At 43.2% G+C, this 17,806-nt stretch overlaps 1 long non-coding RNA gene across 1 annotated transcript in view; it reads right to left on the bottom strand.

The window, feature by feature from the left end:
- Nucleotides 1-4,494: 4,494 nt before the first annotated feature.
- Nucleotides 4,495-17,806, bottom strand: part of LOC148835092 (uncharacterized) — a 52,497-nt gene continuing 39,185 nt past the window's right edge. The window contains exon 3 of the long non-coding RNA XR_016091098.1: nt 4,495-5,944. This is a non-coding gene — a long non-coding RNA (uncharacterized LOC148835092). The remainder of the gene's footprint in view (nt 5,945-17,806) is intronic.

Below are 17,806 nucleotides of genomic sequence, written 5' to 3'. Positions count from 1 at the left end.
GGACTGGGGAAGCAGATGCCTGACCTATAGGCAGAGTTCCAGCTAACCTCCCATCAGAAATCTGTAGAGTATCGAACATTCCATTTCCATTCCATTCCATTTATTCAACACAGGGTCGCTGGGGAGCCAGATTCTATCCTCACAAGGAACAGGATGCATAGCAAGATACACCCTGAACCGGATGCCAGTTCATCGCAGAGAACATACAGACACACTCTCACCAGGGCTAACTTTCCCAGAGGCCTATTAACCTGCTGTCTTTGTAATGTGGGATGAAGCTGGAAAACCTGGAGGAAAGCTACAAAACAAACTCCACACAGATAGCACCCCAGGAATCGAAACCAGGGCCCCAGCGCTGAGAGGTAGCAATGCTATTCACTGTGTTGTTCATGTTGAACCAGCAGTTTTTCAAATATTTTGGAGCTCACCCAGATGTATTTTAGAAATAGCAATTTTGTCAGCAGGAAAAACGGGGGTTTCTCAATAAGCGCTTCTTAGTTTTGATTCCTTATTTTCAGCACTGAATCAACTATAAAAGGCAGGCTTAACATTTGGAATACAAAATGCACTATTGCGTAAGTTGCACACACAGAGAAAATATTCCATTATCGTCACCGTTGCCTATAAAATTATCTTTTTATGCTGAACACGATAATTCACAGTGCTCCACATGTGGGGAGAACATACAAACTATGACAACTTACTGTTTCTCACTTGATGACAGTAGTATAATTAGACAAAACGAAAAAGCTGGGCAAAACCAGTGTCGAGGAGCTGAAGCGTAAATCACAGGGAATGTCAGTGAGTACTGCAAGTGGCAGACAGTAAGGATAGCAAACCACCCGGCTCTTGTACTGGCTCTAGTAAAGCAAAAGAGCACCTTCCTGAACACACAACATGAACCCTGAAGGGCCTCCTCATTTTAAAATAAGCAGCTCTGATATAAAGATGGAGCAACAGGAAACATAAAAGAAAGAGCAATTCTGATATTATAAACAGAGGTGCCAAAAGTGAGGGAAAGCGTCTTAATTCCACTATTTTCCGATGTCCGTCATCACCAAATCGTCTTCGCGGGGGTCTCCACTAAATTATGTAAAAGAGGGAGACAAACGTGTAAGTGTGCTTTTCAATGCAGAATGCAAGATTCCTATCATTCTTGCTGCCAAAAAAATAATAGGATTTATCTAGGGAGAACAAGCAACCAAGCATCTGGAGTTGTCGTCAGGGCTTTGGACTCCAGACCAGAGGTTCACAAGGTCGAATCCCACACATGGTGCTGCTGTCGGACCCCTGAGCGAGGCACTCCTCTCAGATTGCTCCCTGTACACACTCGCTGTATAAACGGCTACTTCCTATGTATTCAGTCTAAATGTGAATTTGTTCTCAACTGACTGATCCCGTTACAGAAATGGACTTAAAAAAAATCTTCCCGTCTTCCTTCTTCTTCCTCCTCTGAAATCCCATACAACCCTTTACTGAACACTGAATAAACACTGGATTACAAGCCAATCCAACCAGCCATCGCGCGTTTCCTGGACACGCATGAACACACCCAACCTAAACAGCACCAGCCAACAAAGAGGCAGATAGTGTTGTTAACTTGATGGGGCTTTTCCTTCTGTCATATTACAGCACAAAAAAAAACAAACACCAGGACTTGTTCTGTTCTTGTTCTGGACAGCAGAGCACAATTTGAGCTATTCCACACCTTCCAGCTTCCCTGTATTTGAAGGAGAGGGGATACAAGTAACAATATTTTTTTTTTCTACTCTCCAGCAGCACACATCTTTGCCGTCGCCTGTCGGAGCCATTCCTGCTATTTCGCTTGCAATGCGAGACAACCGTGCCTCCTCATGTTGAACTTTATCCATGATTAGTGCTGCATCGAAAAAATGCGAAGGGCTGAAGGGCAGCTGCTGCATATTCAAGAGAAAGCACTTGCTGTCAATCTGCACCACTGCACTCGCCAGTGCAGCTCATGCGTGGATTGGCGACACGCTGGTTTAGTTTACTTCATCGGGGGATAAATTACATAAAACCAGAATCTGAATTCATAAAGCAGCACAACCGACAACGCAAGAAAGGCTTTTCATGTGAAATGCACAGAATTAAAATCTCCTTATTACCCTGGCACACTGCTTCATCCACGTCAGCCAGCAGAACAAAATGCTGCAAATCCACTTAACATGCACAGGAAACTTTGGTATTTCTGCGCATTAGAAGAGCTTTTCAGTGACTGTAACGGACTGTAAATGGGGGGAAAAAAGGCAAAGAATCTTATGTTAAAAATACTGCCCTTTTAACAGGTTCCAATTTTATTGGCAACTTTTGAAGAGGTTTAAAGGGAAACTGCTGGGAGTCTCCTCTGGCAGAGGGTTATGAGGTAATACAGTGTGCCAGGGCCTTCACTAGGACTCTTATTAGAGGCGAACTACAGCCAGGTCCAGCGCTTGCTTTCAGGGTGAATTTAAATGGCAGTTATGATGCGATGGCTGCTTTTAGCAACTTTGACAAATGTTCACTGACATCCCAGCCAAGACCCCCCAAAAGAGTGGCACTGCGGAATCAGCCTTTGTCCTACGCAAGGGCATCTGCGCCGCGCCAGACTGAAGCTGAACGCACAGGCACTTCCTGACTGTAAATTCCCCAAACAAATTAAAAAGTACCTACTCACACAAAATGACAGGGAGGTTTTAAGTTCACGTCATGTTCATTTATTTATCCTCTCACTACACAACAACCTCAAAGAAATGAGAGTGACATAAATTTACACAGGCAATGAGGTCACTCCCTCAGACCCCTTACAATCCACACAATCCATCACCATCAAGCTGAAAGATATTTCCACCTCCACATTACAATTCTGCTCACTCTCGCAATCAGCTAATTATTACTGCCTGCACGTTTGTTTGTATTCACTGGACACCTGCGGATCTTCCTTCATTAATGATGAGGCACCAAAAATCAGTAGTTCCAGGTCTTCGCTCTCACTTTAATCAAGATAGGGTCAATTTCATCTTCATGGACAGTAGGACTCCTGAGATCATTACACAAATTTAGTTTGTTCCATTACGCCAAACAGCAGTGCACCACACACACACTAAGACATTTCAACAGCAATGCCCAGAGAGCCAGGGCACAGACTCAGTTAACTCAGTTAACCTTATGTGAGCACACTTTCATCAGTCTGACTCTAGAGAGCAACATGGGAAGAATCCAAGCAGACAACTAATCCCATGTGCCGGTAATAGACAGGTTCGCTCTTTCACTACAGCTAAGAACGTCTGTTCAACAATCAATTTCTCATCACTCCCAATATAACAGATTTCTTCATTTGTCTCCCATTCATGTGGTGAAAATTGGCCTCCTGGCAGTGTTGGGAACAACGAAACCCCAAGCCTCCAGATAGGGCTGTCCGTGACTGCTTGACGTCGTGTACTGGGTGCTGGGATAGAGCCGCACTTCCATTTTAATATGGCAGGGTTCTGTACAATCAAGCAACTGACACTGCAAACAGGACCCGTCTACTCCTGAAAGAAGCCACCACTCTCGCGCTCAACACTGAAGCCATATGGAGAATCTCTCAGAGACCATGTGCTGTTTAGCTTGCACCCATAGGCACCCTGGACTGCACACAGACAATCCATTACTAAGTATACAAGCCAAAGCTGCTCTTTTAATCAATGAACACTGGGAGATTAATTGAACAACTCCAAAAATAAGTATATTTCAACTTTTGACATAAAATTCTCTTTGGATAAAGCTCTGGGAAAAAAAAACATGCTAAACACCATCCTAAACACTAGTTCTCAGATCAATACTCATTCCTAATATGAATATCAGAGGTTTACCGTGCCCCCTGAAAAACAAGAAAAGGCAGGCATCTCCCTGTAAGCCCAACTCTCTCTCCTTGGGCAGAACCACTGGGCAGCTTGGTTATTAGTACACCAGCTGGCCACAAACAAGCCAGCTGCACAGCACTCTCGCCACAACATGAGAAAGATTATTACTGTTATCAAGGGGGCAGAGGCAAACTGGACACAGATTAATGCTACAAGCACAGCCCAATCAACTGCATCAATATAGCTGATTACTTTATCAGTAGGGACGTGTGGGCTGGCTTTAAACAGGCAGTACCAAGGGAGAAATTCAGCTCTTTACGTAATTAGCTACCGGGGACAGATGGACATAAACAGTCTATCTCAAGGAGGGGGGTGAACAGCACAGACTCATGTTTGTGTCCTGCCATACAATATGGGCTGTTTGAGGAGGGTCTCCAGGGGATAGGGCCAAGACGCACAGACAGTGCCACAGCTTTCCGATATACAGCTCAGCCACGCGCCTCTCTCTCCCAGACACACGCTTGCTGCAAGTAAACAGGACAGCGTAGAAGAGATGACCTAAAACTGAATCACAGAGGTCGCCTCGCGGCTCGTGACAGAGGATACATATCAAAATGCATTAAAGGTGAAACAGTTCTCGTTACAAAATCCATTTTCTTTTGCTTTCTCATCCACCGCCTCCCTCGCGTCTCACGGAGGAGCCCAACTTCATTTCAAACACAGTCCTAAAAGGCAGGCTTCAGATGAGGGAACGCCGCCACCCTCTGTATCCCTCAGTTCTGGCCGCCTTGTCAGCACATCCTTTGAGGGTGACGGGGGAGGGAAAAACAAAGGTTTGTTTCCTCTTTGAGTTTCCAGTATAAACAGAATTAATTGCCATTCCTGTTTTTCAGATCTGCAATTTCATTTATTTTTAATTTGAACATTACTCGCAGATCCATGCCTGCCGGGCGCAGGAAGATAAATATCTCTCCGAAATGAACACAAATTAAAGTGGTGCATTAGCATAGCGACTGTGCCAGGCTGCATTGCAGGGTAACTCACTGAGCCCAGGCTGGCGGGGGGGGGGGGGGGGGGAGCTGGGTTTGAGGTCCAAGCACTGGCACACCCGCCGAGAACACGGATTCCAGTAATTCACCGGAAGAGTATCAGAACTCCAGCACTACCGGGGAGAGAGCTGGAGGAGGGCAATTTACTTAAACATGTTTTATTTTTCCTTGAAGTGCAATCAACATTTGCTTCACAGGCAGATTTCTTGTTAAAAATGTAGCAAAACTGCTAACACTTTACTTTTAGCAGAACAACAAAGAACGAGAGCCCTATAGGGTACAGGCACACTCTCCCAAATCCTTGTTTTGAATCGTCCCTTGAGTTCTGTCCAATTGTAGTGGAAGATACAAGATGTTTGGTTGCCGATTCACAATGTGGCTTCTTCATTGCCCCTTAATTTCTTTAGTGCTCACTTCTAAACTATGAAGTGGTATCACATGATTTGGGGCTTTTGAAAAACTTATATCACAGTTGGAAAGGTTCAGTGGTCTGGAGCTGCCCTGTCACTCAAACGCAGTCGATGCCTGGCAGCCTGCCGGTTCCCCATGCTGAACTTGCAGAGGCAGGCTATCGACAGTCTGTCACTGGAAAGAGATCCTTATTAATAGGATCATCAAAGTTTTTCATAGGTTTAAAGGATAGCCCATGAAGATGATTACTCCCTTACCCTGAATAAAAAATTGGTGCGATATAGATTAATTGTGCACAGATCCTTGTTTGTATTGCTCCCAAACCTAACAGTAAGGGGGAAATTAGTCTGTTTTCTTCATTTAAATTATGCTCGATCTCATATTTGACACATTTTAGAGGCTTTCTGCCTATGTATCTCTCACACTCACTTCAGAGCTGGAGGATATTGATGTGGGTCTGCTGGAGCACAAACTGTCAGAATCAGCAGATGAGAAATTAACGCTTTCAGGCACAACTGAAGTGCATTCACTGTCTGCCACATTGCGCCTAACTTTAACAAACTGGTACTTTACTAAAGCCTTTCCTTTGCACAGTGCCTTACCTCAGTGCTTTTCAAAGGCCATCTGCAGCAAAGCACACACCTAGAGAGGACGACAAGGAATACATTATTAAGGAAACAGTTCAGAGAAAGACCAACTCAACCTTTGCTTTTTAAGCCTGGTGTAATAAAAGGATATCCAAATTTTGCCACCTAATAAAAGATCTCAGATATTTATCATCATACGTGTTCAATGTCCCCCAGTTGCAACTTCCAAGTGAAATGGTCCTCAAATATAGTGGGACTGCCCAGTTCTCTCACCACTTCCCTCTTATAATCAGCTTTCCACATGAACATCTGCATCAGGCCCTGCAAGATGCTCACAGTCTTATATTGCTTTCACTTGGGCTGATCTTTGTTTAGTGGTGCCTTGCCTGTATACCCTCAATGCTGAGGCCAGAACAGGGCCCTGCTGTTGTACCAGGCTCACAATACTTCAAAACCACATCTCAACTTGAGCGGCTGAGTCCTGTGCTGGCTGGGTGAAAAGCAGGAGGGAGCGAAGATTTCAATCAGCTGAATACAACCCCAACTGAGGACACCCATGCCACAGATGCCTGGCCAGAGACTGGAGATGACAGCAGAAAGAAGGATGAGGATAGCACACTCACACCTCCCACCCCATCCCAGAAGCATATAGCCAAGCATCTACCACCCCCATCAGCCACCTGGGGCAAATGGGATTCAACCCTTCAGATTAATCAAACCTATCCTTATGCTCTGAACAGATACGACACCACATGATCTGTATGGCAGTATCAGACCACAGTAAAGTGTGTGCGTGCTGTTGCAGAGATTGATCACGAAATGAATGAAAAATAATCAACAAAAATTGCATTAACCATGAAAAAAAAACATTTGCATGGATATTACCCAGCAGAAGCAGTGTCACTGTTGTGAAGGAAGTAGGGGAAGGAAGCCCTTAATGAGAAGACAATGGGCCAGATTCACTTCTGTGGAGCAGGGCTTTGGAGAAATGGCATGACAACCACGTCGCTGGCTTAGAAAAAACAAACAAAACGTGACATCTGTGATCAGACAACCGGTTCAGGACACTGGGGGAACAACTGCAGATGTTTGGGGTTTTCCAACGAGCTTAGGTTTCAGTGAGCACCACTTGAATTTCAGTGTTGTTTTCCAGGGAATTCTTCCCTCTTGTTTAGGAGAGGATAAACGGGTAGGGTGTGCTGGGGGCAGACAAAAAGGCACTGATCCATGTATAATGCCTCACTCATACACTATTGTTGACACAATTCCAAAATAGAATACAGACCTAAAATAATGTAGAGAGCCAGAAATGTATCCCTGCATACTGATTATTACTGTTTTATATAGTTTATCACCCATAATAAAATTAATATCCCAGGACTCACCCTGTCTTTTGTCTCCTGGTGTGACTACAGATAATAAAATGCAACTGTCACATCAGTACACATCAGTATTTGTACTGTAACTGGACCTCATGTCAAATCCCCACAAAAACCACACAGATTGGAATTCAGCCTACTACTAACCTTAATGCTTATAGCCGGCTCACTTTTCGTTTTAATTTGGCAGGTTTGACCCTAGTTTAGGCCCTAATTTTGTCTTCGCTGGAGGTGCTCTGACTACAAACCCAGTGCAAACGCAAGGATGCAAGGAGAGCAGGAGAAACCCAACGTAGTTTAATGAAGAACGTTAGTTGCTCATTAAGATCTGAAGATTAATTGGCTTTAAAAAAAAACATGGCATGTAGTCTTAAATCGCAGTCTGGCCATTTCCTTTTCTCTGCGCTGGGCACCCGCCTCTGTTGCTTGGTCCATGATTTTAAATGGATCTTTTTAAATTGTATTTTATTAGCGGTAACCTTAGCTAACAATAGCATCCATCCTATACCAATGTGAAAGGACAGCACACATTTTAATTAGCGGCTTGCTTTTAACCATTCCTTTTAAGTATTAATTTTTAATTAGTTACTGTCTCTTACAGTATTGCTCCCATGAATTAAAGAACCTAGATTAAAGGCTTATGACAATCAAAGCAAAAGTAATAGTTTTCATAGCCCTGTCATATGTCCCAGGAGCAACCATTTCCTGGTTGGTCTTCTTTCCCTGGTGTTTGGTAGCTCTGCTGAAATCAAACCTCTCTAGAAGAGAGTAGTCCTGAAATGTCAATTAATCTGTCTGGTCAAACTGTAGTTGTGCAGTGATGTCAGAACTCAGATTTCAGTCTGTTCTCAGAGCTGAGGCTACCTTCAACAATTGAAATGTGGATGAATATCAATATGAATCAGAAAAATCACTATTTTCGGTAAAGGTATAATATGTTTTTTGGGAGAGACAAATCTCTTCCATCTTCCATTTCCATTTTTTCCTAGTTTCTGTGAAGGACCAGCAGTAATATAAGGCATGACACAAATTTTCAATTACTTTTTGGGGGTGGCAAATCTGCAGTATTTTTAACACCACACAGCATTTTAGATTAAAGATAAAGGTCCAAAGATACCAGTTAAGACAGCACTTCAAATATGTCAAATCCTCAAATTCATCCCAGCAGACTTCTTCAGAATGAGCAGTCAAACACACATGAAATGACACAAATACAAACTAAGGCAAAGTCCATTTAAAACCAAGAACAGGAGGTACTTCTTTACCCAAAGGGCTGTGGGAGAATGGAACAAGCCCCCCAGCCATGTTGTTGAAGCTGACACCCTATCTTGGATTAGTCAGCTATTAGCTACCCAATGGGCTAGATGGGTTGAGTAGCTTTCTCTTGTTTGTAGCATGTCACGAACATACCGTATATACAAGAATAAATGGGAAAGAAAATGAAAAGGAATAAGTAAGCAGCTTATCCCATGTGGATACAGAAAGCCTCTGTATTTTTATGTATACAACAATAAATAACATTACAGGGGGCTTATATTAAAGAGTGTAATTCTCTTATAAAATCCAGTTGTCAATATGTGATGTGACCGAATCAACTCAAATTGCCTATGACATTACAGAAATACCTGAAACGGCAACAATTGTTTTGGCTTTGGTCGGACAGACAGAATGATGAGACTCCAGGATCTCATCCTTGGATATGACCTGATATTTCAACTGTAGGTCTGTTTCTGGTGTCTTCTTTACTGTGTCATCACATTTACTATAAGTTCACAGCCTTTACTGTAGATCGATTAGCTAGAATTTACACACCTTAAATCTCTCTTCTGATCACATTACATACAGTACAACTGAAACACTGGGCTCCCTGCACCCCTCACCCCATGGTTAAGGCAAACCACTCCCAGGGCAAGGAAATTCCTCGCAGCCCCTTGCTGGCAACTGCAGCATTTTCTTTAGCTTTTACCACACTTTCTCTTGGACATTAGACCTTCTTGAAGAGTGTGTGACGAATCTGTGGGAGCAGCTTGAAATTTGTACAATTCTGCGCTGAAATTCAAGCCCCGAAGTCTGGAATTTAATTAATAAGAGGGATTAATGAAGCCTCTGCTTAAATCAGAAGGAGCCTAAGAAGCTCAGCTGCAGTCTTCGTCTCCAGCCCCAGTAAAGAGAAAAAGAGGTGGGGGCAACCCCTTGACCCTAGGGGCAAAAGATTTAAGACCGAGAGAAGAGAGCTGAATAACAACTGCACAAATGGAGCACTTGGAAAATGATATTGTATAAATCCAGGGTAATTATCTGCAGTGGCTAGAAAGGGGTCACTGAAATATATTTTTTTTTTTTTGAGAGGAGAGCTCTGGTGATATTCTGCACACAGTTAATCCGACTCAGAAGTTCCCCCCTCAGCAATAATAATAATAATAATAATAATAATAATTGCTTACACTTATATAGCGCTTTTCTGGACACTCCACTCAAAGCGCTTTACAGGTAATGGGGACTCCCCTCCACTACCACCAATGTGCAGCCCCACTTGGATGATGCGACGGCAGCCATAGTGCGCCAGAACACTCTCCACAGACCAGCTATCAGTGGGGAGGAGAACAGAGTGATGAAGCCAGTTCATAGATGGGGATTATTAGGAGGCCATGATTGGTAAAGGTCAATGGGAATTTTGGCCAGGACACCGGGGTTACACCCCTACTCTTTTCAAGAAACGCCCTGGGATTTTTAATGACTACAGAGAGTCAGGACCTCGGTTTTACGTCTCATCCGAAGGACGGCGCCTGTTTACAGCATAGTGTCCTCGTCACTATACTGGGGCATTAGGACCCACATGGACCGCAGGGTGAGCGCCCCCTGCTGGCCCCACTAACACCTCTACCAGCAGCAACCTTAGTTTTTCCCAGGAGGTCTCCCATCCAGGTACTGACCAGGCTCACACCTGCTGAGCTTCAGTGGGTTGCCAGTTGTGAGTTGCAGAGTGATATGGCTTCTTAATACAGAACAGATCTAAATAATTAAAAAATCTTTCATTCATTTATTAATGAATAAAACAAGTCTTTTCCGATTCAATCATTTTCAGGATCTGACCCCAAAACAATGACAAGTTGTGTTTGACTGGTTTATGTTGCATATTCAAGATACACTGCGTGATACACAAGTGAGGAAGACAAGACCAGGAAGAGATGGTAAGATGGCACCAGTATGAAACAGAATCCAACTATTTTTAACTTAGTGAAAAAGCAGGGGATTTTGACTTCATTACTCAAAAAATGATGTATAGGGAAACGCATATCAGGAACACTCTGTATAATTGATTCTGAAGTAAAATCATGAACTCATCCACTATTTTTCTGATTAAAAGTGGCAGCAAATAACATCAACATGCCATGTGTATTTTCTGGGAAGGGACTGGCAGTGAAGACATTTTAGTTTGGACTGGTGGGGTTGGGGGGGCACACGCCCTATAAAATTGAACCCAGCAGACTAAAAAAAACTGGCTTTAGAGACATCAAAGCTGAAATACAACTAATAAATGTACTAACAAAACTCTGCGGCCTGCCAAGCCTTTTCAGCAACTTCTAAATTCAGAAAGAGGAAATAAAGGGCAAACATCTGTGCCCTCAAACGGCACAGCCAAACAAAACTCTGTTAATTAAAAATCTGATTCCTGCATAACAAACAAACAGAAAGACGTGCCTGCTGCGGATAAAGAAGACTGGCTGATTGGGGAGGAATTTGAAAATAGGAAAATAAGACCCTGCTCGTCTTCTTCTACCAATGTCATAACTGCACAAGGAATAAATGAATCTGCAGGTACTTATTAATATATAATACAGAACAACCACAGACACAAGTTGTTCATCATCACGGACAAGCAGAAGAGCCAGAAATCAAAATCTAACGGTACTTGAATAATATATTAACATGTTCGTAAACCACAGAAATAGATTTTCACGAAGGCCAGCTTTTGCCCTTGTGTGACTTTGGCAGACATGAGCACACACTGAAAGGGCACTTTAGAGCCAGGCTTACTCACCAGCTAGCAAGTGTGGCAGGAATGAGTTATTGCCAGCCAGCAAAGAAGCTGGAAAAGCCTGAACGATGCTGCTAAATCTTAGCACGTCCATCAGGGCAGTACTGTAAAGCCCAGGGCTTTAGCATCAGGCTCTGATCTGTCACAGAAAACAGCAGAACACAAGTTGGCAAGGGTACCTAAAAACCCAGATGCACAACGGCTGGCATAAGTTTCCTTTCATTCCTTAGGTATCAGATTGTGAATATGACAACTGAGCTATTGTTTCGCCCAACAACAACAAAAAAAAAAGATCTAAATATGTAGCTTTTAGCATATTAAAAAAATCATGAAGCATTCTGAGATCTTGTGTGATAAAAAGTACAATAATTATACTGACATACAAGAGGTCCCCAATAAACACCAAGCTGAGGTACCAAAAAATGGGCTACTTGTAGCGTAACAACTTATATAGGGACATTTTTCCCCGTAAAAATAACGTAAAATAGTAGGGATAGAGACCGTAAGATGGAGAAAAGTTGTTTCATGTCTAGTGATCCAAGCACATAAAGTATCTGTACTGTATTTATAACCACCACTGAGCTTAAGAACCTTATAAACAGCATTTCTACCTACTGAAAAGTTAAAGGAAAACAGCTGTCAAGAAATAATATTATTATATTAACATTTTTACTCTGACTTAATAGAAAACCTGTGACATTTTTACATTTTTTACCATATCACATTTAAAACTTTTTTTGGAAACCATTTTCACTGGCATCATTTATGTTTCGTGTACAAAGAACTTTAAAAAGCATTTTAAAAATATTTACCTTAACGTATCAATCACTTTTATGATCTAACCCCGAGACGATGACAACACAACAGATTGTTCAGACTGAGGAAGCCGAGAATCACCGAGTCCTGGTAACATGGTGCCAGCATGAAATACATGTATAATTCAATCATTTTCATCTTTGTGTAAGTAAGAGTGCAAATGCAGGGAATTTTTAAATTTTGATTCACAAAACGTTGAAGAAGTGAGTACAGGTAAACACATTAGGGTGACAAATGATTATGAACTAAAAATCGGGAACTCCTCCACTTTGTTTCTGTAGAAGTGGCAGCAAATAACATCAACACAAGTATTCAAAATTTCAGGTCTATTTAAAACATTCAAAAACTGATCAACAGATTTTTCAACCTCACAAAAGACAGCTGTCTCCTAACTCCTATCTGTGTTTCATTAATGGCAGGAGTTGGTGTGAGAAAACAAATAAAAGTAAACTGTATGATCATGTTATTTGCAATGCAGCCAAAGTTTGGGTGCTTTGGGTCAATGAAGTCTCTCAATCAGAATTATTCTCCCAAAGGAATTACTTGAAAAAACTTTACAGAATTAGTCTAAACCTTGACTAATGTGACTTAACCAAAAGGGATATTTAAAGACTTCTGATCATTTTTGCTATAAACAAGATTCTTCTCACAAATTACACATACCATATGAAAACCAGGATTGTAACTTTTCCCAGAACTGCGCAGTGCGCCTGGGACTCTGTTGTGGCTTTGTGACTCCCACACTGCTTCCCAGGGCATCAGAGAAGGGCCTCCGGGGCTTATACACAGACAGGAAGGAGCTTTTCATTAAGAACTGGATTTAGTCTGAGGAACTCAAGCTCTGCAAAGCATTTCTATCTTGATGCGCTGGAATGACGACAAATTACACGAATGCGAAAATGCAATACCGGTAATTTTACTGATCAGTGTTACATCATGGGTTTTATTATTTGCTTATAAGCACCATCATCGCTCAGGAAATAAATGCAGAGAGGGCCCATTTCATTCCTAATCACAAAGATTTTATGTAACTAAACACAGCTCAAATTTGGACAAACAAGCAATCATACACCATTTAGTAAAATAATAAGTATTATAACACACCAAGAAGGCTCCACAGCCAAAACACTGCATTTTCCTTCTTCACTTTTCAGCATGGAATAAACCTATTACTTGTTCCTAATAAGTATTATAAACCAGCGCTTGGAAATACCACAATCACTGCTGTTAGTGTGGCTCTACGTTTCTTAGACCTACTTCTTTATCCTTATGAAGTGCAAGAACCACAGACCCAAACCTTTACTGTTCTTAATGAGGCACAAGCACCGCAGCCCTAATTTCCACAGCCTCTCTCTTTCAGCTGAAAGTGTTAATTGCGTTCTCTCCCCCTCCCCTCTCGGCCTTTTCCCCCTTCGTTGGTTCAAGTCCGCACCCTCTCCCTCACACCCCGATCCTTCCCTGCATGCGTTTCTAACATTGAGAGGCTTGTCTTCATCTGGCATTAATTTCTCTTTCTTCCAAGATGTAGAAAGATGTGGCTTTGACTCTTTTGTCTCTGAAATTTGCATAGGATCTCTCCTTTTGTGCAGATTGCACCCCCCCCCCCCCCACCCAATGCGGTGAGTTCTGGTTGCCTTGGCCCATGCTTGGAGCCCCAGGGTGGCGGTGGGCTTGACAAAAAGGAAGAGCAGCGCAGGAGATTAAACTCACAACAAGAGCCCTGTGGTTTACAGCATGGGGGGGTTGGCTTGCAATAGGTGTGAATGAAACAGCCCCCACTCCCCCACCCCACCAGCTCCCTGTGCAGAATGGCACCCAGCAGGAGATCCCAGGCTCCCTGCCTGTCTCTCTCTCTGAGCCTCTCTCGCCCTATTCTCTCAGCCTTTCTCTATTCTCCGAGGCTCTCTGGCTCCTTTCCTGGCCCCCTCCATGCTGAATGGAGCCTGGTGGGAGCGGGGCAGCTCCCGGAATGGGAGCTCTCACCCGCAGCACAGCTCTCCTCCACTGCACCGAGCCGGTGTGTGCGTGGGAGAGCGGCTGTGCTCATGCGGGCAGAAATTCCTCCCCTTCCACGCTGAAGGTCTGCAAATCTGCCAAGGCCACCTAAGCTCCGACAAAACCGAGCACAGCCTCGAAAAAGGTCAACGTCACGCTATTTGCAACAGTCAACAAAAACAGTACGCAAGCAGATGTTAAAAGGGGGGAAGAAAAAAAAGCTCTCTTAAGGGGATTTCCAAAAAGCAGCTGGATTTGTACGAGGCAACAATGGAAAAAGTGGCTAATCCTGAAGTCCCCACTACAGTAACAGTATGACCCCCCGTCACCCTCCTTCCTGAAGCCATTACAAAAAAAAAACATTCGCCCTCAAGTCTGAGAAACGATAACGTGATTAAGAACCTTGCTCAATAAACAATTACAAGACAAAGGATTTTCAGCCCCGTTAAAAGCAAGAATCCTGGGGCTCCTGACCTTTCAGCTCCCCAGCGGCATACTAACCACTACAAGAACTCCCTTGTTTTCTACTCCTGTGCTTCTCACCCCCCCACCCCCCACCCCTCCACACTGCAAAACACACAGGCACTGTTCACACCAATAGTGGGATTACAGCTCTCTCCATGCTTATCAGCAGCACATCACAGGCACACAAAGACACGGAGAGGAACACGCTGCAGTGCATCTCATTCTGCCACATACTCGCATCAGGGGATGGAGGTGGGGGTGGCGGCCACGTGATCAGCACGCTATGGCCCACTGCTGAAAGTTTTTCCGAGTCTTAAAACTAATTTAACTAAATGCTGTTAAATTGCAGCAGAATTACGCTGTCTTATTCCGCCAAGACAAATGAAAAAAACAAGATTCCGACTGCACAGCATGCTTCAGCTATGCCACACAAACCTTACAGTACAACCTTCCTGCTCCTTATGAGGCGACGAAAGTCATTTCAGCCGGCAAAAGGCCAGCTGAGTTTCATAATGAGGGCTACTACTATCTGTACACTCGGGGAAAACGCATCTAATAAGGGGAGAGACTGTTCCTTTTCACCATGCGTACAAAGGGTTTCAGACAGAAGCAGTTAATAAGCATGAGTGACAAAGCATCAGTGCACCTATAGAGGGAAAAGGGAAAAATGAGAGTTGCTTGAGATGAAAAGCAGTCTTCCGGTCTATGTCCTAGGGAGAGGTGTTCTGTGCGTTAGAGATTAGCCTACATTTCTCCTCAAAGATACTCTTCTCATTCTCTACATCAGCAAGTGGATAATCACTCTTGCATAGATGTGGCCTAAAAAACAGGATTCAAGCCAGTCTGACAAAAAGCAAAACTACAAAATGAGTGTAGCATTTGATATTTTCGAGGGGCTGTATTTTATAAGAAGAAAGTTGGGTACTTTTGCACTGCATCCATGGACAACAAGAACAGCCTGGCTCACAAACGGATGATCGCAGAGCTCTGCTCTTTCACGACTCTGTAATCCTCTTTTTGTTAACCTCTTCAGCATCTGAGGTAGAGAAGTGGCTATTTTTACTCGTCAATGATGGGCAGGCAGAACGGAAAGGCAGCAGATTCAGAGCAGGGTTTTGCTCCAGCCAAGACCCTCTGTTCACAGCTCTCTGGAGGAAGAAAAAGCACTGCCCTGCACTCCACACACAGAGTAACTGTAGCTCAGACAACCATTTACAGGTCGGAGGTTACTCTCAACTGCAGTTAGCCAGGGCTGCCAGCTGCAGAACAACCCTCCCTATCCCTGAGAGAATATTTCACATATTTCTCAGCAGTCTGAAATGTGCTCTTTTTTGAGGGAGATGGCGAGAGGCACAACAGGCCTTTATTGGTGAGGGGGGGGGAACTCCCATGTTGCCATGGCTACACAGACACAAGCACTGACAGCCCCTGAAGACGCATGGAAAAAGCGAGATTAAAAAGACAAAGAGAAGTGGAACAAGTCTTCCGAATCAAGACTGAGAACTACAGTGTTAACAAACAAGGAGATAAAATTTGAGCGTTTCAAATTTGAAACCGGTTTCGCACGCTAACCCACCACAAGAACCATAAGACAGAAATTACTTAGAAGTCCAGGATGTTAATGTTCGAGAAAAAAAAAAAAGTATTGAATAAACTGTTCACAGTAGCTTACACAAATCTGAAATGGCATCTAGTATGCTCTGTTAGAAAGCAAGGGTTTAGTAAAAAAAAACAGACAAATGAAACAAAGACGAATTTCAGATTTTCTTTGTAACAGATATGCACACTCTCTCCGTGAAAACCTCAATTCACAGAGCTCCTTACCAGCCTACTCTCCACCCACACAGAAGAAGCCACACTGCAGATTAGTACTCTCAGTGCTTTGCAATGTTCTGCAGGTCATGTCAAGCTCATCCAATCAAATAATTAAGGCAGATAACAAAAATGCATTAATATTTACCGTACTGAAGTGACAATGGTAAACTATGATCTTATTTTTAGTACTTACCTGCTTGAAAAGCAGGTTTTCATTCATACACTTTCACAGATTCAAGGGCCACCGAAAACCTGAACAAGGAAGCAATTAAGTCTCACTTGCACATTAATCAGAGCCATTTCAGGACTTTAGACAGTTGTGTATATTATATAGAACCATACTTATATCCTCTGTAAGCTAGATGTATTAGCCGTATAAACTAGATTTGGAACTGTATTTATACATTTCCTCTTTATCAGTAGCTTTTCTACATAAACCTTAATTCTAAATATGATATGAATCTTCTGTCCCTGAAAGCACGCCAAGCACAGCAAAGTCATGTCCTTTCCTTAGTCTACCACAGGCAGGACGTGGTCATAAATCTTGCAGCAGAACTGCCTCCGATGTAGGCCATTCCACATCTCTCCCAGCTTCTCCCTCTGTGGACTTACAGGGTCTGACCGTGACACAGGGCTGGTAAGAATGACTTAATTACTTAATTAAAAATGACTTAAAAATGACACGGTCATACTTGTTGTAGCGCAAAGGCGATCTGCAGTAACAGGAACACTGAGGTGGAGACCTCTGCAAACAGCGTGCAGAAGGGCCACAGCCCTCAGGAAACGTCATTTGCCCCATTTCCGCTATTAAGATGTAGGTTTTCCAATTTATGCGTTTCCAATTATAAAATCTGAACCAGCCCTTCAGAACAAAAATAAAACCCTAAATACAGGAAAGGCCTCTTTTCCCCACACTCCTTCCATGCCCATGGTATGTCATGGCTGTGTCCATCAGGCCCCATGTGATGCACAAGCTAATCTATGACATGCAGATAGGTTTCCGTTTGCTCCGTCTAATGGATATCGAAACGATGTTCTAACTGGACAATGATCTAACTTAAAATTTCCTGACTTAACCCGTTTTTTGTACAAGAGTCCAAGAGTACACCCCCTTCCACTCACTTTGTCAGGTGCAAAGTCCAGGCACTTCCTCTCCAAGCACTGGGAAGTCGGACACCCCAATATTCCAGGCCCTCGCAAGAGGAGGCTCCCCTCTGTACCAGTCGTCTGGGACTGACCGGAATGATTCAACCGTGCTCCAACTGAAGCCATGTGACACTGCAGTGGAGCAGGTACTTCCGCTTCGAACCCATTTATAAATTTCAGACCATAATCCATGAATTACGGGGAAAATGAATATTGTATTTTACATTTAATACATTTTACATATGTGATATTTTTACAAGGG

Source organism: Atractosteus spatula, chromosome 5, assembly GCF_055471065.1.
Source record: "Atractosteus spatula isolate fAtrSpa1 chromosome 5, fAtrSpa1.hap1, whole genome shotgun sequence".
In the NCBI taxonomy this organism is placed as follows: domain Eukaryota; kingdom Metazoa; phylum Chordata; class Actinopteri; order Semionotiformes; family Lepisosteidae; genus Atractosteus; species Atractosteus spatula.
The sequence above is the reverse complement of the archived record's forward strand: the minus strand, read 5'-3'. Positions and strand labels throughout refer to the sequence as shown.